Here is a 26,912-nt window from a genome sequence, read left to right as displayed (position 1 = left end):
GAGATAAAATTGTACTTGATGCGACAAAGTGAGGGAAGCACAAACGTAAACTTTAGAATAACGAAATTAAACGCAAATTGTTTGTGAGAGAGTAACACGCGACCGCAGCTGCATTCGCGAATCTATTGGCAATACGGATTATGTGACATTGCTGGCATATTGCGTCTTCAACCATTTGTATGCATAAATGCATACTAACTTTACATACATTAACGCAAGGTTATCAGCAGTCATCAATAGTTGATTAAAAGTGGACTGTAATAAACCCATTCGTGAACAACGGTCGCGAACAACGGATTGTGGACTCATTCCATGTCACGAACAGCCTTTGTTAAAATTTAAATATCAAGGATATGCCTTGTAGCGTCGTTTATAGTAACGTTGCATTATCGATTACGTGCTCTAAAATAATTATTACTGCAATATATTGTTAACTTTTATGTCAAGCACGACAGGATCAAATTTATCGGTAGGTCGAGAATGTTAGCCCAAGCAATAAATCACAGCTAGAGCTCACATGCACGTATCTCAAATCGCATTAAATCTAATTAAATTTATTTGATTGTCGCCACTATACAGTAAAGGCAAAATAAATTTTGGCAAAAACCTTGTATATGGTACGCTATTGTAGTAAAAATATTTCCAGTGTTCACGGCTCAGAAGTCAGAAAAAATAGGAGTGAAGGTGATTTGCTTGCAACCATTTTATTACGCACGCACGCACGCACGCACGCACGCACGCACGCACGCACGCACGCACGCACGCACGCACACACACACACACACACACATGAGACTTAGCAGAGAATAATAATTTTCAATGCTAATTTTTAAAATTGCATACAAATGTCTAGGAATTAACAAAGATTAAAAAATTAATTAAAAATCCAGATAAAGTTGTAATTTAAGAACACAATTAAAGGTTTGTTTTGGTAATTAATAATTATTTAAAATTTGATTTACAAGATAATGTTTAATTTCTTTGTTATTTTTAATTTATTTTTGCTTTGACTATTATATGTATATAATAAGACCCAATGTTAGACTTCAATTTTTTTCAAAAATAATGTGAATGTAAGCCAAACGCAGATGTTTGAAGAGATTAAAATAAAAAGATAGTTGATAAAGAATTTGCATTGAAAGTGGCTGTCAATCTCACTTCCTCCGCATGGTCACGTCCAATAACAACAATATAGTATGTCAAAGATTAATTAAAATGATAAAGTCAAAATTTGAATACAATAAAAATAATACTTATTAAAGCTCGAAATATGCAAAAAACAAAATATTAAAGACAAGACGAGATGAGTAAAATCGAGCAAAGTGAAGACAGAAAATTATAATATGATATTAATCTAAATAACGTTTATCTAAACGTAAAAATTATGTGCATGTTTCGAACTTGTCCTTCTTCAGTGTGTTACAAAAGTTAATGACTTTTCTAACGTGCAGATACAAAATCAAGTTCAAATATGCATAATATTTCGCTTAAATAAAATACCTTTATTTGAATATCAAAATTTAAAATTAGATATCCAACAATTAAGTCTTCGAAAGTGAGATCGAGCCGCATTCATATATGGAGATCAATGTATACAACGATAATGCTTAATTTTATTTGTTTATTTGTAAACAAAATATTCTATATGGAAAATATGTTTTAATTTTGTGAGTGACTGAAAGATTCGATTCTCTCTTAGTATATTTCAATATCCCAATAAACAGAAATAAAATAAAATTAATTAATTGAATTTTATTCTTAGACATCTCATGATTCTAAATAACATACGTAAATTGATTAAAAGTGGCGTCGTCTGCCAAGAATTTAGATAAATGCACTGCGTTTTTCTTAAGTTTAATTGCACGAAGCGTTTTTCAACGCGACATAATTTCAACACGATTGCCATTGAAATAGATCTGATCGCACTGCATTGCAATTTCGAGAGTCTCAAGAGGTGTTTGAGTGCCGAGAGGCATTCAAGTGGCACGTTTCGCGTGAATTCCCAGCAATGAAAATATCCCGTGTAATATTGAACAATGGCGTACGCGCGCCTGTTCGGTTAGATTAATATAGGCGTAATTTGCGGACGCAGAATAATGATAAAGCCAATATGGTGGATGGTCAAACAATTAAGGAGAAAGCTTCTCCGCCGGGACAACGCTTAGAAAGTCAATTATACCGTCACGGGAATTATTCATAGTCTCCTAATGAGCTTAAACTAAGATCTCACGTTTCTCACAAACGGTTATTCAAGCGAAAGATCAATTCAAGCTAGACGAAAATTATACCTCCTTTCTTCATTTTCGACATTCATATACGTTCCATTTTGCGTAGCACAGATGTGTTACGATGAAACAGGCCAGTTATCCGGAAGCATAAGATAATGTTAAAAATTGTTGTTTCTTATTTTATTACATGCAAGTGCGCCCTTTTCAATTATAACGTTAAGTTCTTCGACGGAAGCAATGCCAATTTTATTTACAAGAAACTTTTTAGCGTGTAGCGAGTTCTGAAATGTCGCTCTCTGCAAATGTCATAATTATCAATTTATTACGCAGTAATTTCGCAAAGCAAATATACACAGAAGTGGAAGAAGTGGCGTAAGCGAATGTAACATTTGCTTTTAATTAAATGTTGTTGTTTGAGGGAAAGAGAGACATCAAAATGTACGAAATGTAGTATGAAAATTTCATGCACTTTCGGCACAAAATACTTATACATTTAAGTGAATTTAAAAACGATACAACTTTACAGTATTACAATATGTATTTCTCGCGTCAACCCTGTGAATTGCGACTGAAACTCTCTGAGTAGAAACTCTGATTTAAAGGTCATGCGGTAGGTTAAGGATATCTTCAGCTCATCTCAAATTGCATCCCGTATTCCTTGTGCCCTGTTTCGAGCTGTTAAATACTTGGTATTTCGTCCGCGCTTTGCACTTCATTTAATTTGCGTGAAAATATCGAGTTCTACCGTGATGAGGTTCTCTCCCTTTGACGACAAAGGCACGAAGACGCAGTTTAATGTAATCCTTTTAGTTTTCAAACACACGTGTTATGCGTCAATTCCATGCCCCGTAACGAATCCTTATTACCAATGTGCTCACGCGATTGGAAAAATATTACACAAATATAGAAAATAATAAAAGAAAAATGTAGAAGAATTATCAAAGTGAAGGTACATTATAGTGAGGACAATTAGAGAACGTTTTTCAAAAATAATATAAAATAAAGAGAGACATGACAGGAGAGCATCTGGAATAATGCTGTATATAATAGTAACGTCTATTCACATTGTATATTAACGTAGGATTCGGCTTATCAGAAGACGACAAGAATGCATTCCATTGTAGTTCGCTTTTGCGGTTCGCTGATTCGGATGCAATATTCGAGAAAATAGTGCCGCGTCAGCTGATGCAGGCTGTAATAAGGGGACATCCAGATGCTCAAAATGCCGAGAATAAAAGTCATAGCCGTAGAAATTTTATTAAAATTTTTACACGAAAATTTTACCGCAACGCGAAAAAAAGAACGGCCGTATATTCGGGTAACGCGAAGAATCTGCATTAATTTAGAGATAAAGATTTCGTTATTATTTTTCGCTGATAAGATTAAATTTGAATTTAAAAACCAGGTACTATCAATTTTCGGAAAAAATTTTTTATTATACAATTGTATATTATATATTATATATGCATAATTATATATAAATATATACACGGAAAAAAACAATTTTACTGCAGCATTTAAAAATTTAGCTAGATATAGGTTGCAGAAAATAATTTTATATTGATCCATTGATATTTTATATGGGACGCCTAAGAATGATAATATTGTTGCAAACAATTTTGACATTCTAGCAACCAAGTTAAACATCCGATACAATTTTTTAAATGGTTCAGCATAATTATTTTTACAAATCTTTCAGTAAAATTGTTTTTTTCGTGTATAAAAATGATATAATAATTACATACAATTATATATAAAAAAATGTTTCCCGGGTTTATAAAACTAAAACGCTCTCGACCGTTAAATCCGCAGTTATATACCGGAAAGATATTTTCCATGCTGTTCAAAGACTCGTTATTAATTAATGACAAGAGATACGAGAAATCTCAAATATTAATGGGCGAGGAAGCAAGTATACGCGTTGCACGAAAAGAAAAAAAAAATTTGCTCCGATTTACCGTCGCAAGTACCTCGTATTCTTGTCATGAGAGTTGTTGGTTTCACGTCAACTCGGTAGACTGAACATCCTATTTGAGACGGAGAATGGAGCGTCGCTCGTTTGTGTCACGTACAGCAGCGCGAAGCGATCCTGAGCTTTCATATCCCTGCCGCGGTGTATGCATCAGTAATCTTTCCCGCGCGGATATTGACACGTCACGACTAACACAACAACGGTGCAAAACGAGATTGCGCGAGTCTAATGAGGCTTAAGTCAATCCCGCTTAAGACACGACGCGGTGATATTTTACACATGAGCTACCGTAACTTACATATACGTTACGTGTCAGCGCAGCTAAGTGGAGAGATTACGAGAGATGCGGGAATCGCGCTGCGGAGTTCTTAAATTTGCATTAGTCAGTTGCCAAGATCAGTAGTTTAATTGCAAACTTACTAACACAAATCCTAGCGAGACGCTAATCTTATTTTCTCCTAAGTTTCTTTGATCTACCGACCGTTTTACTTGCAATCTACTCTTCTGCGCAATTTACGTAAGACTGCGTTTTGCATGATACTTTCCGTTAAGCGGATTTTTCTCGTTTAGAGGTTTTCTTTCGAAATACGCGGCGACGCAAAGTCCGTGAAAAGTTCCTATCTCATTTACCCAGGAACTACAAAAAGAATTTTTGGAAATTAACCGGCACTGGAATAGATTTTTCTCGTAGATTTTGGCGTGCTGAATTCGCATCTCTAAGTAAAAATGTGATATCTAATCTTGACTTAATTTTGACGTTAAAAGCCGTGTTTTCAAAACTATTTTTAAAAATTCGTAACCAGATAACCAAGCGTGATATAACACATTGCATATTAATGCATTGCATGTTGTTGTATATTTACTAATATCGAAAGAACACATTACGAATACAGCAGCACATGATTGCTTATATATATATAATCAATTGGCCAAATTTTCCTTAGCTCCCCACACATAGATACGACGTACCCTATGTGATTTTTTACATTGCTGTAACTTTTTTATTGTATAATTTAAACATTAGGATTGAGGTTAAATACTTTAACTATTTATATAGATACGATAAGCCTGCACGCACATTTTTTTCATTATTCTGAATGTGAGAATGCACGAAAGTTTAAAAAGATATAATTGATACCCTTGAGTATCTGATATCCTTGTGGGGATAACTTGTAAGATTTCGGTGTTCTGGATAGCATTTTATTTTTTTATTAAATATGTTTACTAGGTTCCAAATAGTATAAAAGTAATTACATGAAATTTTAGAATTAAAAAAAAAAATGATTTTAATGCAATGTATACGTAATATTGTAATATCCTTTCGCCTTTTGCTAACGCGCGCAAACACTATGAAATTTCCGGGACTCTCTTCGAGGTCCGTGTTCATTAATTATATATACAGTAATAATATTTACTTATTACAATCTTTTATCCATTATTTTATATTGTTCAAATAATAAAATTTAATTCATTAGTGTAAAATCATAATTTGCCAATTTTTTAAAAATGTCGATTTTCGATACTTCAAATAATTAAACCTTTTAGAACGATTCGTATCAATTTATTTATTTTTTTTGTTAATCTAGAAGATTAACTAAAAAATCCCACTGATTTTTTGCTTTAAATTAAGATTTAAAAATTTGAGATTTTTTTTTACTGAAAGTACTCATTTTTTGCAAATTTTTTGCAACAAAATATTTCAAAAAATTGTAATTACTTGAGAATAAAATATTTTTAATTCGAGTCTTATTTGTCGTCTTTATCAGACTCTGAGATACTGATTTCATACGTTATAAGCTAAAAAATATGCTTTCTTTTCAAAGATAGCGTGTCAAAGTTACAAAACTCCATAAACCCATAAGTGAGGAGAAAGGTAACCAAAAATATGTGTGAGCAGCTGGGGTTAAGAGCAAACAATCAGTGATATTGATACGTTATATTGTTAGTAACGTGATAGCAGCCTGACAGCAGTAACTTTACAAGTAGCATATTTGATGATGAAATGTTGCTATTTATTTGCCTTTGATAGAATTGGAATTCGCCTGAGTACAGTTCGATAGACATAATGCTGTCTTACCTTATCCAGAGTTTACCGAAATTAGTGGCTGCAACATTGTTGGCAAAAATCTCACATTTGTTTATTTGGATAATAAACTCAAGTAGTAAAGACTTCGAAACAATGTCACAAGACTTTCATGTTAAAGCTTGAATGTTATACTTTAAAATAAAAATATAGTCTCTTATCACAGGCATTATTGAACTTCTAGCAGTATACGTTTATCTCTAAAGCGTGCTAGAAGTTCTATAGATGCGCAGGACGATATACAAATGAGGCATTTAAATTGATATATTTGAATATCTTAAGAAGAAATCTTGAGAAGAAATTTTAGAAAAAAAATTTCAGACAAAAGTTGCATGTTCTGACAGAGAAAAATTAACAGAATCACAAAATTCTTTTTTTTGGAAATTAAGATTAATATATATAGAAAGTAATTATTATCAAATCAACAATTACATATTCACATAAGAAAAAATATAAAATCTTCTAGAAAAAATTTGACAATCTTATATAGATATAATTTGCTTACATGAAGAATTTTGTTTCTTCATGTAAGTTATCTAAGATTATCAAATTATTTCAAGATTTTTTATATTTTTGCTTATGTATATCAGAATATGATTTGACACTAATTTTTTTCTGTGTAGAACTAGAATATGTGTCTTATAAATTTTGGATCACTGAATCCGAAATTCGCAAATCGTTTTGATCTACCACGCCTAATTTTTTAGATAGTTACATAAAAAAACTAATAGGACCATAAAAAGTTAAAAATTTTAAATAATTATTAAAAAAAAACTATATAAACATGTGGTAATGCAAAACGGTTTACGAATCCGGATTTAGTGATCCAAAATCTGTAAGAAACATCTCTGAAACTTTAAAGAGTTTGGTAATAATAATGAAACCTAGATGACAGTTATTAAGCTTGAATGAAATAGCTTCAATAAAATATTCAGTTATTATCAAATATTCAGTAACCATTTGTTAATCGTTCAATAACCGATTAATTACTATTATTATGTTTGGGATTACTATTAATATGTATAATTACTAAATATTATCAAATACTTGTTTAAATTGATCAAATATTTCATTGAAATAAAAATTGTCCGTTTTACCAAAATTATTTTAGTGTAGTTCCAGTTGTTCACGTTCAAACACTTTTTTTTTGGCCCTGTGGTGTATAAATTTGTGTCAGAATGGAAAGTACCAAGGGGAAAAAAGTACCTCACAATAATATTATAATATTATAATAGAAAAGATCGTGCGACACGAGAGGGACACCCACGGGATCGTTTTGAATTCGTCTCCATCCCCATTTCTCTCTCTCCTTCCCCGCGTGTCATACACATTATCCGATGGCCTACTTCGGATCGTGTCACGCGACGAAAGCCCAGAAGTGTGGCCCGTTCGCGGTTTCGCAATCCACTCGTGGCAAATCCGCCGGATGAGTGAATATTTATTTGCGATTTCACGCTTCGCTCGTGCCGCTGCTCGTCGTTCTCCGATCGTGCGACTGATACTAGCCTGTATTGCCGCAAATGGATCTGTGTTACACGATCGAGCTCTTCACTGAGCGTTTCCAACAAGTTTGTATCTCTCTTTTGATGTGTTTCTTCTAGATTTTGTTATTGAATCCGAAAGTTTGCCTTTCGCTATTGGAACGCTGCTTTTTTTGCTGATGTACAAACACACAGCTTTGGTGAATCGATACCTGATGCTCATGGACATATTTTGAATTGAGCTTTAATAAATCTTTAACGGATTGCTGTAAATAATTTAATATAAATATGCAGAGGAGAGATTTAATTTCCTTTAATGTATCTTTTATGTTGCATCGCAATATTATATTATATTATATTATTATATAATCTTTACTTTTGACTGAACAATGATTGATTCAGTTATTGGAGAAATCTCATGAATCAATTTTTGTCCAATTTGAGATATTAGGAGATTCAGAATAAGGAGAATTAAAAGCAATTTGCAAATGCGTTGCAACACTCCGTCGCCAGTTGCAAAGTGATTGTGACAACCAATTAAAAGTGTCAATAGCATCATTGACACATCTAATTGACTGTCGTAACCATTTCGCAACTGAAGACGAAGTGTTTGTGACTCATTGTAGGCCGTCCTTTAGATACACAATTTTCTTCAAAAAACGATATTAGTCAAGCATTCTTTTCCTAGATATTGTGACAACAAACTGTGTCATACTTTCATGTTATTAATTCATAATTAATATAATTAGCATTTTAATTAACATTTTCATAATTAGTTTTCTTTTTGGTAATAAATTTTAAAAGTGAAATACTCCACTCGCTCAATATATGAGATAATGAGACATATTTTACATATTTTAAATTATTTTAGTACCATAGTTGTAAAAATAACTATGGTACTAAAATTTTTGTTTAGTTCTCTAACAATTAGATATTTTTTTTATTAATGGAGTCTTAAATGACCGATTTAATAGAGTATTTCAAATATCTAAGAAATTATTATCATTATTATAATCGGCCAATTTCTCACGCATTTACAATTATTAGAAATTATATTCCGCAAGGAATATGTAATATACAATTGGATGCCTTTTAACAATAGTTTGAAACATTTTTCTCATGGCGAAGTTGTTTGTAACAACTTGAATTTTGCATATAGTGTCTGAAAGAAAAAAATATTACATACTTTTCTTGAAGGGGTGTAAAATGCTGTTACATACTTTATATGATGCTGTTTTATTATGACTGTAAGGTAAAATGCGTGTACTTTTTTGAAACATATTCGAAATGCCTTTGGCGTTGATATTAAAAAATCTCCCGTTTTCTCATGTATATTCAAGCACAGCAAAATTAAATCGACAAATTTTATGTATATATATAAAAGTACATACTACGCGCGCCTATACCTCGCCCAAAAAAAACTTTGTTGATAGAGGAATATGACTCGGCAATGGTGTGTCTTAACAGCAATTATTTCAATAGCTGCGATTGAGATTACAGAGAACGATTGACCGCAATCTGGCGGGTGAAGGTGCTAAAGTTGCAAGTAAAAATTTTTATACTTCTTATATTTTATTTTGGCAATATTTTATCAATATTTGCCAATATTGTAATTTTTAACTTATTATTAATAAAAATACTTGATTTTTATGTTATTATAGAAATGTTGCCTCATATATACATGTACATATAACTTTAATCAATAACATGATTATTATTAAGTTATATTTTAATTTAGAGATAAAAGATCTGTATTGTAGAAAAACAATGATATATATATTAATTATATGACAAAATCATTTTCGATATGATTGTCAATACATACAATATGATTCGTATTCGAATAAGATATATTTATTTCATATTTTTGATTAATATCAGTTTGTATGGAACTTAGAAATATCAGTTTCTTTTTAATCTATCAGTTCTGTGACAACATAATTATAAGTAATATTTGAATTAATTTCTGCATTGGCAATCACGCTTTTATATGTGTCTCAAATCTTGAGTATTTCATATACAGCAAGTGATAATTATATATTTGACGGTGTTTTCTTTCTCCCAGTATAATCATGTATTTGTTTTAGTACGTCCAGTAATTACTTCATAAATCGTTAATAAAAAAGTATACAGTGCACGACGGTTTTCTAATTTTTACTGAGAACAGATATTGATTTCAAGTCGAACAAGAAATCCCATCAAAATTCAAGGCAAAAACATATATTCTTTTCTTTTCTCTCTCTTTTTCTTGAGTTGTCTTATACCTACGAAATATATCTGATAGTCATATATATCGAAAACCAACAGTTTCGATCTTTTCTTCGTCAGACAAAAAATGTATATCAGATATTTCCAATCTTCGGAAATCACTTTCTCAACGTATTCAGAATATTCTAGGTATCTTGCAGATACCCCGATGCCTGCGAAATATTTGCGACGCTCCTCGGAGGCTTGTATCGCATACGATACGTTCGCGAGACACGAGATTCGCTCATAAATAAAGCTTCAAAATCGATCGCGTATAATCGGTTGCAACGCAGAATTCTTCGACTGTAAGGATAATAAGGATCATGAATCGTACAAAGATGACTTACAGCGACAAATGTACGGCCAGCCAAGTGGGACATCGCGATGGCTGGTCATATCATGATACCTTGTCCGAGATAATGCAATTCGTTGTACGGTTCTACCGACGACGCGACGCTTCCTCGATTTCTCAAGGGTCTCGCAGAATTTCAATTTCGTTTGAAGCTCAAAGCTACCGAGTATACGTCACGTCCCAAGGAAGGCCAAACGTAAAAAAAATATTATGTAATTATCTACGATGTTAACGAGATCCTCGCGACAACGACTTCAATTAAGTTTTAATGAAAAAGATTAATGTTTTTAATGCGGGGCGTTTTAATAGTCATGAATAATAAGCAAATTTCAAAAGCTCGTCGCTTATTGCGTTTGTCTTATGTAAATACGCGCTCGCGCGATTATGATCCTTGATCCTTGATCTCTTTTTTTATAATTTATAACAAGGCTTTCTCCTTAAAGCAATTAGTTCGTGTTTTATTACTTGCGACTTTAATATTAAGTAAATCATTTGGTCTTAATTCGACGAGCGCCCCGGCACAACGACCGGCGCGGCGCGGCAGACGATAATGACATGGCATGCGACATCATATTTGCTTTAATTTATAGACTGCCTTTTCTTAAGGACGCGGTTAATGCGTGTCGTCTGTAATCACGTCGTTCCGCTTGTCAGCGAATGGCAGAGACAAATATGATGTTCCACGTCGGCGCACCTCTACCCTCGTTTCGCAAACGGAGGGTAATCTGATTTCGGGTCAAGACACGCCTAGTTTAAACTTTCAAGTCGTCGTCACTCTCAACGCCCACGAGACGCTAGATTTGTTAATGACAAACCGCCCTTTCAGGTGCGCTCTCTCTCACAGAGTAAGCTCGTTAAGCGTAGTTATTTTAAGAACCGCGAGGTCGCCCAACTGGTAATCCAATCGTAATTATCCGGATGGTTGCCGCGATGTCGCGAGTGGTTATTTGCAGAACTCGGAAATCTCTTCCCGAAACTGTCCCCGCGGAATTTATTTTAATTCGCGACGACAAAAATACTTGTCCAATGTATTTCAGTACTCTCTTAATCTCGTGGAGTGAAACGTCACTCTAAAAATGTGAAAATCGAGTCTGTGCAATTTTTCGAGAGATTTTTCACTCTACGAGATTTAAGGAGTATTAATAACAAATTCAAATGGCTAACAACCTAGGTAGCAAGTTGATGTTATTTGTCGACATTTTAAAATCTAAAATAAATGTCTTTGATGACATTTTAACGTCAAAATGACGACAAATAACATCAGTTTGCTGCTTGAGAAAAGTAGTTCTAATAAATGAATAATCAAAAGTATTATGTATAAATTTTAATGTCTTCAAAAGTCGCATTAGTCATGCGTAATGGATTTACAATTTACATTATATATTCCTAGAAAAAAATTTTTTGTATATAAAATACGTATAATTACATAAAATATATTTTAATATATATTGATAGGTTTTACATATAATTATATTATATATAAATGTATATGACAATTACATGATAATTAAATATAATTATAAATGTATAATAATTGTACATAATTTTATTTAATTATTATAAATAATTATAAATAATATGATTATATGATTATATATATATATATATATAATCATATATATATATATAAAATTGTATAAATTATACATGCATAATCACATAAAAATCACGCATAATTACATAATTATATATGATTATATGTATATAATTATAAGCCTCTTAACAACTGCAAAAGATGTGACCAATCGCCTAAATCGTATTATTTTTGGATCGAATTTATGAATTAAAATAATTACATATGGAAGAAGTCTCATTACCTAATACTTATTTTATTAATTATTTATCAAAAACCAAATACTTAATAATTTATAAATAACAATAATGACGTCAAAATAAAAACTGAATTTACTTTTGCAATCAACTTATTTTTATTCGCATATCATATATTAGTTTTACTATTATTTTACTATCCCTTATCAGTTTTACATTAATATCATTTATTATAATAAAATAATATTATTGTAATAAAATTTGTGCTGATGCGATTTAAGGTAACTTGATGGATTTTATAAAAATGGCAATTTAATATTTATAATAACTGCAAATGCGTATATACAATAAGTGTAAAATAAATGTTACGAACAAAATGATTAAGTATAAAATAATCTTTTTAAAACGTTAATACAATGTTATTTTAAAACGTTAAAAATACATATAAAACTAACATTTCTAAATGCTACTTTAATGTTTCTTCCTTGCCAAAGGGCATTTTTTATCATTATCTAAACTTTTAAATAAACCACGCATACAAATGCATATGCTAGTCGTTTATGCGGGAAAAAATTCTTCGCGTCTCGTTAAAATTCTTTTAGAATATTCGTTATTGTCCAAGATTTGCAAAACCAATTATTTAGCCTAGCTTAGCAAAAGCACCGAGGGAAAATCTTTACAGTAAACTACTGTGGGAAAGCAAACTTCCAAGACAAAAGATAAACACAACGTTTTGCGAGTTGAATAATGTCGACGTTGAAATGAGACAAGGAAATAAGAGGACGAGTTCGGGGCCATAAAGTTACGACTTAATTGGCAACTAGCAATCTCGCACTAAGTGATAACAATCACTTTCATCGATTTAAGGAACTATTCGACCAACCGAGCACTCAGAATAAACAAAGTTTCTCACGACTGACGGATTAATAGCTCCTAGTTTCAAGCTCGCTGCGCCAATGAAAGTGGCAAGGATAGACGAAAGTTGAACCGAATAAAAAAAGATCGATTTCTAGTTATTGGATAAAGCTCGAACATAATCCTGAACGTGGCCGTTACGGCGTCCGTCGTCTATATAACTATATAACACGTTCTGTTATTTGAAAAACGTTCTAGGTCGTCCAATCTTATTTTCGATCGATATTACGTGAAAAAGGAAGACGCAAAATGACCCAAATTTTCTCGGCAAGTGAGCCTCGGCAGGCGTGACTGCCATTTATTATTTATTAAATCTCGTAATGTGGTAATTTACCGTAGGAACTTTAAGCGAGGGTTTTGGGAAGCTTTTTAAAGTGCGCTTTGCTGCTGAAAGCTCCCTGTAGGTCGGTCGGTCGCGTCGAGTTGATCCCTTGAGATAGAGCCGAGAGGATAGAAGTATATTACTCTCTATGACTGAATAAATTTCAACGTGATACAGTTCGCCTTATATTCAACGCGTACAAATACGGAAAGATACGAGTTTGGGATGCAACTGTATACAATTTTAAAATAAAAAAATGTTGACCAATGAATCTCCTCTCATTTATTGACATCTTGGATCAATGTCAGATTTTTTTAAACTTATATTTTATATAGGTACAATACATGAACATATATCGTTCTTGCTTTTAAATAAACCAGTTAAAAATATAACCAAGTCCGTTCGGTGGGAATCAATACGATATTGAGCAATATTTCATGGAAGTAATACTTGTCATTCCTACATGTCAATATCGCAAATAATTCTAAAATATGTAATACAGTTAATCGTAATATTAACTCGATGAAACGTCTAGTTTCATTTTGTTGGACTATAAATATTTGTTCATGTTATAGAGATCAAATATAATTGAATCTAATAATCCGTATGATAGCCATCAATCGCACGTGAGAGTCTTCGAATTGGACGATTTAACTTAAGAGCTTCGAGTATCGTTGAACGATGCATTGAATAAAAATAATGTTTTACGTGTTTTATATTGATGTTGAATAGGAAAAAAATTGTCGAATTAAATAACTTGAATTAAATATTTTTATTATAGTACAGCATTATTTAATATTGTTTGTATCAGTTAATTAAATACTTTTTAAGAGCAAGAAAGAGAGGAAAAGAGAGAAAAGTATGCTCTGTCTTTTGGATCAATGAAGAATATAAACTTTACTTTTCAACTTGTTTGTATGTAATACAAATAAATAATAAAACTTTCAAAGCAAAATAATATTTTTCCTAAGCAATAAAAAATAATCAACATTATATAAATGGTTGAGTGCAGAGAGGGCATCAGTCATATTAAAAAAGTTTTAGTATCATAAAAAAATTTTAATTACAATGAATAAACTAACAAAATTATTTTAGGAAATTTAAATATGACATTTAATAATACTGTTACATACCTTTGATTCTTGAAAAATGTATTAAATAAAAAGCATAAATTTCAAATTAAACTTGTTCCCCATTTGCACTTTCAACGTTGCTAACAAAATCCTAAATTTTATAGTACTTACTACTTTATTATAAATATACTTTATTTTATTTTCAGAAATATATAACCTGTGGTAAATCACAATAATATTTCAGATGTAAAATTTCAAAATACAAAAACTTTGATGCTCATCTTAAAAGAGTAAATTAAAGAATATATTACCGAGAAGGCCAAAAATAAAAATAGAAGATATTCAATAAATAATACAAATTTAATATGTTAATTTATAATATTAACATTATAGATATGACGGAACGAGTTTTGACTGCACGCAATCGTCGTTAGCCGCGATTGTACACTTGATAAATAAAGTGAATACATAATCAAACGTTCGCAGAGCAAATAACGTTACAATAAATAATATTATAATAAATAAAAATTGTGATTGTGTCAAAGATGAGATTATGCAACGTAAAAAGCGGTAAATGCATTATCATTTTGCTTGAAGCTTGTAAAAGAGTATTTAATATAAAAATAAAAGAACTAATGTTAACAAAGAAAAATATTAAACAAAAAGAAAGAAGAAAAGAGATTAGTGTCTAGAGTAAGTGGACTAGTACCCTTTTCGCACTTACTGCTTATTTTCAACGTCTGTTTTAGGCTTTTAGAAACCTGAGACAAGTGCTATATTTGCGCTGAAAACATGTCTACCGTTTAGTTCAATAATAAAAAAGTGACTTTCGGAAAAAAATGTGACTCGTGCCCTTTTTCTATATCGACCGATTCATATACAAGAAAACTATCAGAAAAGTATAAAATAAATTTATCATTACTTTAGTAAAAATTTTTCTCATAAATTTTATATAAATTGAAACATCTTTCAGAAGTACTCAGAAATATTCAGAAAGTCTACATCTTCTCTTAAAATTTTTCATATTACATGTGAATTCTAAAATATTCAGGGATTTCTGATCCCATAATTTCTGAGAAATACTTTTACCTACTTTAGATTTTATAATATTTCATCAGAAATTATACAACAAAAAAATCTTAGAAATCTGTAGATATTTCATAATTAAGCCTCATCTGACAAACTATATTGGATTCGATGTTTCGCTACACCATGGGTATACGTTACCCGACCATTTTCAATCGCGCATATCTCGGTACGTAATGCATAGAATTTTAACAATTTTTTCTAATCGATATGCCAGAATGGCCAAAATAAAGAAGAAGATTAAATAGATGCAAAAATCGACAAGTTGGATATGTTTCAAATATTCAAAAGAGAAAAAACAAACGATTTATGAATACCAAGCATTTTGGTAAACAGCACGAGTGTACGACATCCAGTGTGTCAGCTAAGGGTTAACGTGTATGAAAAATTCTGAAAAAAGATGTAAACCTTTTGAACATTTCTGAAATGTGTTTTAATTCGTATAAAAAATCTGAGAAGATAAAATTATACAAAAATTCTGACAAATTTTGAGAAATTATATGAAAAATTCTGAGAAAAATTTTCACCAGAATATTAAGCACCAAGGTCCGCTTTTAACCAGTATGGCCAATGTTTTTAATTTAAATGTGCCGATACACTTCGCGGTCATTGTAAAATATCGATTATATTGTCCTATAAAGTAAAATAAGAGTTCTTTGAAAGAGACCCATCATCATTAATTGCGTCGCTACCGTTATTTAAGGTGTTAGATTGATGAATACGAAGTACTGTGGAAATCAATTACAACACAATTTCATCGGACGAGTGGCGAATAAAAGGAAGTCGTACAATTCCTGTTGCGAGCCGACGGGTGGCATTTGTTCGGTTGTTAATTAACAGATGACGTATATCTACGAGGAATCGCGTTAACTGCTAATTAATATTGTTTTGAGCGTTAACTATCGCAGTTACCTATACCTGGACCGTTCTCTACGATTACGTACGATTTAACGTTCGCGCCGTCTTGTCCAATGCCTCACGCGAGAATTAATCTTTAATTGCGTGAGCCAGTTTCAATTGCTACTGTCGTATATCGATACACTGAATTGGGATGCTGATCCTTCTCTCGCAGACAGTTTACGCTGACACAGTTCCAGTGAAATAGCGCTCGTTCCGTGTTCCTCGTAAATGTTGGATTTCTGTCGCGATTTCCGAACGGTCGATTGTACGTAACACAATTCACAAATAATGAGTAAAATAAAGTTATATCTATGTAATTATTATTAAATTCGCGATAAATGCGTTTAGAAAATTGACGTGAGTTTATAATTGATAGAAACGCTAATAGCAACTGTATATAACTTTGAGGACAATTTATTATGAGTAATAACTGCTGAAAATGCTCTAAATCTAATAATCGCTACAAATGTATCTCATAATAGCGCGATAATTTTCGCGTCTCATATAAACGCTTCCAACGTCTTCCGAGAATAAGGAAAATATATTTTCTAGAAATAGAGAAAGAACATTTGGAAACATTAATACAAGAAGAAAATTTGTCGATAGAATTATGTCTATATAACAGTCTTTCACAAATTGCTTTCGTTCTGTACCATTCATTGATGCTTGGGTAAGTAATTGGGGTTTTTTTCCTAAGGTCAAGATTCCACCTACACAGGAAGCACAGACAATTATAGGTAACGAGGCGTCCGTCATGTACACACTGCCCCATAATTACGGAACTAAATTAACACTAACCCACTCCACGTTAAACGTACAACGGCCGTGTCGTAGCTAAATTTGATTACAGAGATACTGATTCTTTATAGCGTGTGTGACAACGGAACTAGAGTATCACGTACGTGTCAGTAAATGTTGTCGCAATAAAAGGCTATCGTTGCCGTAATCATGAAACCTTTTACACTCACGCGAGTTCCACTTTCCTCAATTAGTACAAAGGATTATCCGTTAAAAGCAATTAAACGTCCACTCGTTGTGGCAGCTTAAAATGTAAAGATGCTGTAAGATAGAAATACGATCCCCCATTAGAACAATTTTACACCACGGCAAGCAAAAAAATTGCATTTAAGATCAAATAAAAATCTACTGTTTACAGAATTGGCATTCAATCGCTTTGACATTTTGTTCAGATTATGTAACATTAATACACGTATCGATTTGCGTGTACGTGTTTGATGTGAGCCGTTTGTAATATAATCTCTCTACGTTTTAACAAAATGTTTTTTGAAAACCATTCTACGCAATAAATGTATAATTTCCGATTCGATATTTGTGAAAGAATAATAGAAACTAATCTAGGCATTCAAAGATTCTTTAGTAATGCGGTTGAAAACATAAATGAATTTTTTCCGATATAAATTTTGGAAAAAATAAGATACAAACTAGTCCAAACATTAAAAGAATCTTTAGCAATGCAGTTAAAAACAGAAATCAATTTTTTTCGATGCTAAGCTACATTTTTTATATGGTGTGTAATATATATTATAGTTTAGCATTAAAAAAAAATTAATTTCTATTTTGAACCTCATATCGTTTCATCATTACCGTATAAGTATGATGAAATGCGTCGTCTACAAGATTCTAAAAAACTTAGCTCTGTAGGATTTTGCAATAAAATTGTGCGTTTTGAGAAAAATTCTAAGAATAAGACAAGTGTTACAAATAATATAGTAATATTCTGTCGATCAATATCTCGAAACAAAAGAGCAGACCATGGCCTTGACGTAACACCATCGGTCATTGCTAATTGGTTTACTTCATCAAGTGTTGTCTTGCAATTAATATACGTCGACGTCAATAAAGGTGAGCCTTTTAATAAGATAACATGCAGTACAACAAAAAAATTATGACGAACATTGACTAGTTTTTCACAAAGATAAAATAGTCTGTAAAAAAAAAAAAAAAAAAATGTACATAGATTTATTTGAACGATTTAGGGATATATGTGCCACATTTCGCAGTATTACCAAAAATATAAAAATTTCATAGATTGTTCTATTATTATGTTTAACTATCTGTTTAAAATTTTCGCACATTCTCTTAGTAGTTTAAAAATTATCTAATTTTTTGTTATTAATTTTTAAGTAAAATCGCTCTTGATAATATTTATTTACAATTTAGATAAAAAAGTTATCATTACAAATTAAATTAAATTTTTTATAGAAAATAATTTTGATATTTAAGTAGTGCGAGAATTTGCGTCGAAGAAGAAAAATAGAAGTAAAAATAAAATTAAGACAATGAATCCATCAACTAACAGTACGACAATACCTATTAAGCTAGCCCCTCCTCAGCAGCACATAAATAATTTTAAAATATTTTAAAATTGAGCGCTAATTCGGTACTAAAGTCCGAAATTAGATGCTCAAACCGTTTGACAGAAAATTAAAAACAAATTGAATAAGGATGGCTTAACATTAAGCTAGCCTCCCCCCTTCCTAATAAAAAAAAAAATAAATATTTATTATGCAAACAAATAAATAAATATAGTGCTAATTAAGTGCTTCAAGAAATAATAAAAATAAATCAAAAATATTAAAAAACTTAGAAACCAGTTGCGGCTAAGTTGGTTCACAAAAGAAAAGTCATCTTAAAAAATTACATGCTTGGGTAAATTTAGTACTAAAAAAATTTCTTTTTTAATATCATTTAAAATATCAAGCCACCGAATTATTTCCTTCACAGAGGTCAAGGAAATCTTTCACAGAGGTCAAAGAATTATGTGCTCGTTCAGTTTCGCAAGTATTCAAACTTAAATATTGGTCGTGCAGTTGACTGACAAGAGAAAAGTCATCTTCAAAATCGAACACTAGCCAAACGGAACGAGCACCTAAATTCAACTTCAGCACTTAATTTTGAAATATTTTAAAATTAATTTTATGCTGATGGGAAACTAACTTAACAAAGGCATATAGTGCTTATTTTGATGATGCGAGCATAAAAATCTCAACCCTGTTTCTCCATTCATCTTTATTCAACTTTTTTCATTGCACAAAATAAAATAAGCGTAGCAATGTTTCAAATTGTAAAGAAATTTCATAACTCACCAGATGCGTAGCAGCAGAGTTGTAACACAGCTACATTAATCTGCAAAGCGTGTGCAAATAAATTATAATAGCTTCCAAGATAACCTTTTTTTATTTATATTAATTTAAAGAAAGAAATAATTTTTTAAAGATAAATTATTCAAAACAATTATAATATGGATTATCAAATAGATTTAATCTTTCATTTGTAAATTAAATCTATGAAATAACATATATTTTTTATGGAAATGTCTATTTTCTTTTGTTTCTTACGTAAACAATTTTGTAACTTGTGAACAATGTTAATAAAGTGAAGTTTATGCGTTTTAAAAATAACTAGTTGAAAATAAAAATCAGTAACTTTATTATTACTCAACCCTGATTATTTGAGATATCTATGTCTATTAAGCTGGCACAAGCATTTTAGTACAATCAAATAAGACTCATACAGGAATTATTTTCTATTTTTTGTTCTATTTAAGATTTTTTTTTGCTACAGCCGTTTCGCTAAAAACAATAGCTGTGCTATCTTAAACTATTAAAGCCCATAATCAGATCAGCAAAGATAGTACAAAAATAACAATTGGAAATAGGACCGGAGCATGAAATTAATCATAATGTAATTTAATTAAATCATGTACTCGTTTACCTGGTGGTTCCGTCGTTGCTTGATGCCTTCCAGATGCCCCTCCTCCTCCTCTTTTGTACCTGTTCGTTTTTTCATGGCACCTGCAATCACGAAAATACTACTTATGGCCAGCAATAATCACCCCGACGATCACGCGAGATCGTGGATGGCGGCACTCCTCGGTAGACGACGAATCTCGAGCGCAGAAGTACGCGCGATCATCTTTACAACGCGACGCGTAACTTAACCTTTAAATCAGTTGGCCGCCGCAATCGTTGCTAACATAACACGCGCATCTTCAGACGATTATCATGTCCGCGATATTACGTACGCTGATAAACGTACGAATTGAGACCGAAAACAAACACCCGCGGATCGAAAAATGCGAAATTTATTAGGTTGCAACAACGGCCGAGAAATTAAGACGAAACTGCAAGTGCTATTCGCGAGCTACGACATACGAATTGAGACCAAAAACAAACAGCCGCGGACGGAAAAATGCGATCGACCGACAGGTTAACGCCGTCGCTAACGCAACGATCTTCGGTCGAATGGCCCAATATTTTATTCGGCATTCACGATACTGCGCGAATAACATATCACACATGAGCTCCTGCAAAATGTGATATGATCGCGGCCGATCAGGAGCAACGAAGATTGCGAAGCAAGCGGAGAATCGAGTAACGTTAGGTTAGGTTTCTTTTCTCCACATAACGCAATGACTCTCGAGTAACATTACAAGAGCACGAGACAGCAACGAGACGCGAGCGACAAGCTTGAAACGCTTCACGAATGAGATAAGATATGTGTACCTGGCACTCACGTTGCTACTCCACTCGATACACCAGGCGTATCCGCACAGAACTTCAACACGAGGAACACGAAAGAAGCACCAGAAAGCACGGAGCGTCAGCCGGACACCGGTACAGGCGGCAACAGGCGGGTAGAGGACAAAGCAACATGGCGGTGGCAGCGATTCGACGACCGTCGTCTACGCTGCGCAGTCACTACGCCATCTACGAACGTTGCCGAGCGGCGGCGGACGCGAACGAGTGCCGGCTCGGCCGAGGCGCTCGGTCACGTCCGCCGCCGCTCGGCAACGTTCGTAGATGGCGTAGTGACTGCGCAGCACCAGCGGTCGTCGCGAGTCGCTGCCATCGCCATGTTGCTCCGTCCTCTACCCGTCTGTACCGGTGACCGGCGGATTCTCCGTGCTTCCTGGTGCTTCTTTCGCATTCCTTGTGTTGAAGTTCTGTGCGAATACAACGTCGGGTATGTCGAATGTAGTAGCAGCGTGAGTGCCGGGATCGTGTACACATCGTATCTCATTCGTAAAGCGTTACGAGCTTGCGTCGCTTGCGTCTCATTGCTGTCATTGCTGTCATTGCTGTCATTGCTATCATTGCTGTCTCGTGCTCATGTAACGTTACACTGTTCTCCGCTGCCTCGCAATTCGCAATCTTCGTTGCTCTTAATCGGCCGCGATCGTATCACATTTTGCAGGCGCTTATGTGTGATATGTTATCCGCGCAGTATGCCGAATAAAATATCGGGCCGTTCGATCGAAGCTCGTTGCGACGGAGTCAATCCGTTGGTCGATCGCATTTTTCAATCCGTGACTGTTTTTGATCTCGTATGTTTATCTATTACTCAATTCGTATGTTTATCAGAATACGTGAAAACGCGAACATAATAATCGTCCAGTGACGTGCGTATTGTGTGTTGTATGTTAGCAACGGTCGCGGCCAGCTGGGTAAAAGGTCATGTTACGCGTCGCGATGTGGCGCGGTGTAAAGATAACTGCGCGTACTCCTGCGCTCGAAATTCGTCATCGACCGCGAAATGCTGTCCAGGATGTCGCGCGATCGAGGTGATTATCGTTGGCCATTAGGCTGTGTTCAGATTCCCCCATCCGGGTGCATCCAGACATCATTCTATCTCTGTTTAACACTCGGTAAACAACAAAGATAAAACGACATCTGGGTGCACCCGGGTGGGGAATCTGAACATAGCCTTAAGTAATATTTTCGTGAATGCAGGTGCCATGAAAAAGCAACAAGCAGGAACAAGAGAAGAGAAGGAGGACCTGGGAAGCATCGGGCAACGGCGGAGCAACCACGAGGTAAACGAGTACATGATTTAATTAAATTACATTATGATTAATTTCATGCTCCGGTCCTATTTCCATTTGTTATTTTTTGGTTATCTTTGCTGATTCGATTATGGGCTTTAATGGATTAAGTTAGCACAGTCACTGTTTTTAGCGAAACGGCTGGAGCGTTTCGTAAAAATCGTAAATAGAGCAAAAAAATAGCAAACAATTCCTGCACGAGTCACATTTGATTGTGCTAAAATGGCTGTGTCAGCTTAATAGACATAGATATTTTAAATCAGAGTTGAGAAATTCAACTAGTTAAAAAATTAAAAGTTAAATAATAAAATTAAAGAGTTACTGATTTTTATTTTTAACTAGTTATTTTTAAAACAAATAAACTTCAATTTATTAACATTGTTCACAAGTTAAAAAATCATTTATGTAAAAAAAAGAAAACAGACATTTCTATAAAAAAATATTTCTTTATTATTCTATAGATTTAATTTACAAATAAAAAATCAAATATATTTGATACTCCATATTATAATTGTTTTGAATAATTTATTTTTAAAAAATTACGACTTTATTTAAGTTATTATACATTAAAAAAAAAAAATTGTTTTGGACGCTGTTATAATTTGGATTTATATTTACTTTACAAATTAATGTAGCTTGTGTTACATTTCTACTGTTGCGCATCGGTCTGGTGAGTTACTTCTTTACAAGTTTGAAACATTGCGACGTTTATTTTATTCTGTGTCAGCGATAAAAAAATTAAACAAAAATGAATGGTGAGACAGAGCTTAAATTTTTACGCACGCATCGTCAAAATAAGCACTATTTGCCACTTCTATTAAGCTGATGGTTTGCTACCAGCGCAAAATTAATTTTAAAGTATTTTAAAATTAAGTGCCAATTAGGTGTTAATTTGGTACTAAAGTCTGAAATTAGGTGCTCGAACCGTTTAGCAGAAAATTAAAAAAAAAGTTAGGTGTTAATATTAAGCCAGTCCTGCCTCAATAAAAAAAAAACATGTATATTAATAAATAAATACTGTAGAATTGAGTGTTAATTAAATACTTTAAAAAATAATAAAAATAAATTGAAAATATATATTATAAAAGTTAAAAGTCGGTTGCGCAGTTGGTTCACAAGGGAGAAATCATATTAAAAAATGAGGTACTTAAAAAATTAGTATAAAGTTGGTACAAAAAATTCTTTTTTTAAATTTATTATTTAAAGATATTAAATCGCCGCTTATTTTGTTTGGCAAGTATTCGAATTTAAGCATTAATCACGTGGTGGGCTGACAAGGAAGAAATCATCTTAAAAAATTTCGATGCTTGTATAAATTTGGTACTAAAAAAAATTTTTTTTCAATAGATATCATTTAAAGATATCAAGTCACCGAGTTAGGTGCTTGTTCCGTTTAGCTAATGTTCAATTTTACGGATGATTTATTCGTTTACATAATAAATATTTATTTTTTATTTGTTCGGAGGCTAGTTTAATGTTAAGTCAACCCGACCCAACTTTTTTTTATTAATATTTTGTCAAACGGTTTGAGCACCTAATTTCAGACTACAGTATCAAATTGGCACCTAATTGAACGCTTAATTTTGAAATATTTTAAATTTAATTTACGCCTGTGAGGGACTAGAGTAGTTTGTCAATTTATAAACTTTACACATTAATTTTTTCATTTACACGTTAATTATTAATTATTGAGCAATTGATGTAGTTTAATAAAAATTAATCAATTTTTCTTTCCGATGTTTTAATTAACTCCTTGTGGCTGTTGCGACTTAATAGTGAAAGCTGGACGGGTTTTTAAATATTTCTTACGTTTTTTTACGTGATAGCAAAACGAGTTTTCTCTCTGTAAAGATCTACAAATGGGTTCGTCGAGCGCGAAAAAACCGACAATGTATTTCCCACTTATTGCTTAACGTAATATTGTTTTATGCAAAGAAGCGTCATGACCCTAGCGCATGCTTTACCCTAGCAAATATGTTCATATTTGCACCGCTTATTTTAACTATGTTCCTTACTCTTGCTTATGTCGGTTGTACACTTATCGAGGAATTAATAGAGGCGGTTTAAAATTTTCTTCGCAGATTTTGAAAATATACTTACAATATACAAATAGAAAAAATCAAGTTATACTGATATACATGTAATCGATTTTAGATTATTAAGTATATTAAATATATTTTTTTAATAATCTAATAATAATATTTTTTAAAATTATGCGATATGTTTGCAAAAGAGATATATTTTTTTAACTATTAAAAATTTTTTAATCTTGTGGAGGCCGATTATCAATCATTATGAAGAACACTTTCACAGGAGAACGTGTCGAATCGATCTTCACATGATTGAACGAGAACTTTCAGCAGCGCGTGTTCGCGAATAATCAGTTTCTCGAGGAAATATTGCACATTGCACAAACTGAGTCGACTTGCAGACCTACGTTAAAGACGCGATTCAGCTTTTTTACAAACACACACGTATATTGTAGGAAAATTTAATTATTTTTCTTTTAAAAATGTATAGTCGCATTGATAGTGAAAAATATTCAGGTCGTATTTTATTCGTAAATACGGTAATGGTCTGATAAGATTAATTGTAATTTAAGCTTAGTTTTAATTTAATTCTAATTATTTCTAATTTTAATTTAAATTTAATTTTCTTCTAGCTGTAATTCTAATTTAATTTTAGTTCAATTTTAATCCCGAGAAATATCGAGTCTTGTAAGTTTTGCAAAATGTAAGATGTAATTGAATATGAAATATGTATATATAATGTAGCGAGAGCGTTTTTCCATCGATAAATTTCTTTTTGCATCACATGATCTTACTATGTTTGTTCACCTCTTCTTGTTCGTGTCGGCAAACAAAAAAATTACATTTTTCTTTTTTCTATTTGTACTCGTCGCTTTCATTAAATACGTACGCTCGAAAATCGATACTAATTACGACGCGACGATTAAAGACGTATTATTTCTGACATTGCCTATCAAACTTTTTTGTAGTTAAAGTTAACTTTAAATAATTGGTTATTCTTATCAGAATTTGAGATAGAATTTTGTTTATAATTTTCTGAAGAATGTATGAGAAACTTTAAAGATCAATTATACATATTTATTATGTACGTATAATTATTAAGAAAACGACAAATAAGAGTCTAATAAATAAATCAAACGTAAATAAGTATACTAATGCTTATAAGAATTACTGCGGTTAACACTTTAATAACTTAATAAATGTGAAAATAGGTAGCATAAAGTTATAAGTAGGATGCAGCCTGATGACGAGAAGATTATCTAAAGCAGGTTTTTAGAGACTCTAGAGCGGAATTTAATAATGCATAAACTGGTAAAAAAAAATGTCTAAGACAGATACATTTATAGTTATAAAATAACGTTTATTTAAATTGCGACGTGTTTTCTGAAGCAATCAATATTCGCGCATTATTTATCGATATCAACGTGCTTAAAATAACTTCTTAGCTCGACGAAACGCTTTTTCATATTTAATCAGTCTTCTCGTTAAATAACCGTATCGTTGTTTACGTTACAGCGGTGTAATTTTGCGTTAGAAACTTCCTGTGGTCATTAACTCTTTACCTGCATATGTGCACGGCGAAATTCTGAAATTTGCACTACCGTGCAGTGGGCAGAGTTTAAGCACAGTTTCGAGAGATGATTACTGAATTTACGCATTTCTGTATCTTTTGATCTACAAAAATCTCTCTTTGACATTTTATAACTCACATCAGTTTTCAAGATAGAATTCTATTTATAATTTTATAAAGAGTATTTTTATTTATCTTGTTATATATTTTATGTATCTTAATATATATTTTCATCAGTGTTGCGCTTAGACAATTTTAAATTATCTAGATAAAAATAAGATAATTTATATATAAATGTATCTTAGATAAGATCAAGCTGATTTAATTTTAATTTATCTACGTAAAAGATAAAATTATATATGGTTTTATCTAAATGATTTTTAGATAATATCTATTGAGCAAAATAAATAATTTAGGATATGAAAACAACATTTTTATGTATTTATTTATAAATACATAAATCTTTATCTCTTCAAAACAAATGTTTTTCAAATAATTTAATTTGACAAAAAATATACTTTTTGGATTCAAATCAATACGCAAATGAAAATCATAATTAAACAATAGAAGAGATATATAACTCACATTGTATAATGGTTGACAAACTTATAAAAGTTTTTGAATTTATAGTTTTGGGGTAATTTGTATACTGTGCACTGTTATTGATTTGTTCAATCTGGGCTGCGTGCTGCGTTTTGAATTCCTATATATATTGCCAGTATAAAAATCTATAGTTCACGTTACACATGTATATTGTAGATTTTCACTACTAGCAGTAAATTTCGGAATATAATTCTATTGTTATCACTTTGAAAAAATTTTCTTGTTGAACTTCTAATTATAATTATTTTATTATACCATACAATTATAGTCACAAATACCAAACACTTTGTTTATTGAAAATTCAATGTTTTAGACGAGGTTTTAGACTTGTTTCGGTTTTTGTTGGAAACCTTTTATATATATACGTTTCTGTCTGATTTTTTAAACATCTTTCTGTTACACAATGTACATATAAAATCATAAATAGAATTCTAT

At 32.1% G+C, this 26,912-nt stretch overlaps 1 protein-coding gene across 14 annotated transcripts in view; it reads right to left on the bottom strand.

Moving 5' to 3' along the window:
• The window catches only part of LOC105204554 (secretin receptor), a 90,683-nt gene that overhangs the window by 44,982 nt on the left and 18,789 nt on the right, over positions 1 to 26,912 (bottom strand). For 6 of the 14 annotated variants that reach the window (XM_039446408.1, XM_039446409.1, XM_039446413.1 and 3 more), the window contains exons 3-4: positions 20,165 to 20,244; positions 19,537 to 19,576 (exon numbers count right to left, since the gene is read on the bottom strand). The exons of 6 other annotated variants lie outside the window; for them this stretch is intronic. The gene's annotated coding sequence lies outside the window, so the exon portion shown is untranslated. Of the gene's footprint in view, positions 1 to 19,536; positions 19,577 to 20,164; positions 20,245 to 20,955; positions 21,111 to 26,912 lie in introns of those variants that run through there. 2 more of the 14 variants (XM_026132069.2, XM_039446415.1) reach the window with 2 other exon arrangements.

Source organism: Solenopsis invicta, chromosome 3, assembly GCF_016802725.1.
Source record: "Solenopsis invicta isolate M01_SB chromosome 3, UNIL_Sinv_3.0, whole genome shotgun sequence".
NCBI lineage: Eukaryota > Metazoa > Arthropoda > Insecta > Hymenoptera > Formicidae > Solenopsis > Solenopsis invicta.
The sequence above is the reverse complement of the archived record's forward strand: the minus strand, read 5'-3'. Positions and strand labels throughout refer to the sequence as shown.